Source organism: Microcebus murinus, chromosome 4, assembly GCF_040939455.1.
Source record: "Microcebus murinus isolate Inina chromosome 4, M.murinus_Inina_mat1.0, whole genome shotgun sequence".
Classification (NCBI taxonomy): domain Eukaryota; kingdom Metazoa; phylum Chordata; class Mammalia; order Primates; family Cheirogaleidae; genus Microcebus; species Microcebus murinus.
In genome coordinates this window covers 38717746-38720078 of record NC_134107.1, presented here as the reverse complement: position 1 = coordinate 38720078, position 2333 = coordinate 38717746, and positions in this window count along the sequence as shown.

Sequence of the window (2333 nt, the reverse complement as noted above, 5' to 3'; positions counted from 1 at the left end):
AAAATCCTGCTTTAACAAATGAAATCTTTTCTTACAGAGATTGAGAAGAAAAGAAAATGACCTTGTAGTAGTAAATGAAAATGAAATATACTTGATAAGAAACTTTTTAACTATGAGGAGGCCTTCAGGGAGCAAAACCACTGATTCGGATACGGAAGTCATCCTGTGACATTTGTTTCCCCACAGCATATAAAGTGTACTCTCAACACAGGTATTTCCTCCAAAATGCATGCCATTTGCAAATAGAAAAAAAAAAAAGCTAGTGATAAAACTTTTTAAAATAATCAAATTTGTACTGTACGATAAGTGTTCTCTAAATGGTGCCTATTTCCATCATACCATGCAGAGCCATTTGCTGTTAAATTGCTGTGAAACTATTAAATTGAGTTTTAAAAGAACCAGAAAAGGGACAAAACTAGCAGTATTCACACTATTTAAGGATTACGAACAAAGACATGATGACAGAAATGAGCAAACGCCTGCTTAAGAGATGAGGGAGAGAGCAGAAGAATGTGACACTAGATAAAGTTATATTGATTGTGGTGTCAAATTGCCTTCAAACATTTCAATCCATTCTTCTTAGCTGATTTTAGTAGAAAGCTGTAGGTAGTTTATCTTAAAATATATATCAGTTCTAATTGAATTCAAGAGTGGTTTTAATAAACATTCAGATAAAATCATCTAACTAATGGTGAGGACTAACAGAGATTAATTTTTCCTACTCTTCTATTTCAATGTGACTCAAATTGAATAAAATATAAAAGTCCTAAGTTTTTTATAGGAACAAATAGGTTTTAAATCAGTACAGTCTTGGCTTACCCAAAGCTATACATACCTTTTTATACCTTTTCTATATATATGACATCAACATATCGCTCTGAAGATCGCAGGTAAATAAAATCATCCTATCTCAGATTCTATTCTCCCTTATGGGCTCACATTAAACTTTCAATGTTTCTCATTCAACAAACATTTATTTATTTCTTCAATCAAATAAATTTAATTTGAAAACCTGTGTTTGAATTTTCACTGGAAATAATCAATATATTTCACCCTCCACAGCACATTGGTACATTTGGGAGTATATAAGATAAAGTTTTACCTTTATCTTTTGAAAGTGGAATTCATTGAAAAACGATGCATGAGAACAGTTCCTCCTTTAAGAAATATGACTTTTAAAAATTGTTTAAACTTATCCAAATTGCTTATAGAGTTCTAGAATAGGATATCATAGCTGTGGATCTGATTTAAATGTGTAATTTGAGAATTATCATAATATAAATTAGTGAAATCTTTATGTTGTACATTCACTAATGTAAACTTTTATGCTTTGAATTTCAATATTTGGGCAAGCTTTTACTAAGTGCATTCTGTGTGAAGAATACTATATCTGAGAAAAGAGATGAAGTAATAGGATTTAACTTTAAGAAATATACAGTTCCATTGAAGAGTAAAAATATACAAAATGGATTAGAATGTAAAGCTGAAAAATAGCATGACACAAAGGTCAAGATATAGGTGCAATCAAGTATGTTGAAATGAACTCGAAGAGAAAGCAATGATGTTGAGCTAATTAGAATAAAATCTTCTTTAAAGAGACAAATTTTCACTAAGCCCCAAAGGGCATGTTTAAGTGACAAAAGTATAAGAAGGGAAATAATAAATGTTACAGGCTGATGCTTGTGATTTAGGAAATGCAGACAGAAATGAGCACGTATTTGGAAATAGAAGCAATATGCACGATGGCCGTTAGTTTTATTGATCACCTGCTATATGGGAAACACTCAGTAAGAGCATTACCTTCATTATCTCAATCCCCTCAGTTGTGTTTTTTTTGTTTTTGTTTTTGAGACAGGTTTTTTTTTTTTTTTTTGAGACTTTGTTGCCCAGGCTAGAGTGAGTGCCGTGGTGTCCGCCTAGCTCACAGCAACCTCAAACTCCTGGGCTCAAGCAATCTTACTGCCTCAGCCTCCCGAGTAGCTGGGACTACAGGCATGCACCACCATGCCCGGCTAATTTTTTCTATATATATTAGTTGGCCAATTAATTTCTTTTTATTTATAGTAGAGACAGGGTCTCACTCTTGCTCAGGCTGGACTCCTGACCTTGAGCAATCTGCTGGCCGGCCTCCTAGAGTGCTAGGATTACAGGCGTGAGCCACCACACCCAGCTCCCTCAGTTGTTAATAACATTTTAAGGTTAGGACACCAAAACCAGAGAAGTGAAATAACTTTAACAAGGTCAAATAGCTGGTGAATTCAAGGGTCCAGTTTTCAGACCTTGTCTATTTAACTGCAGAGCTCAAGCTGTTTATCAAAACATATTGTATAGTT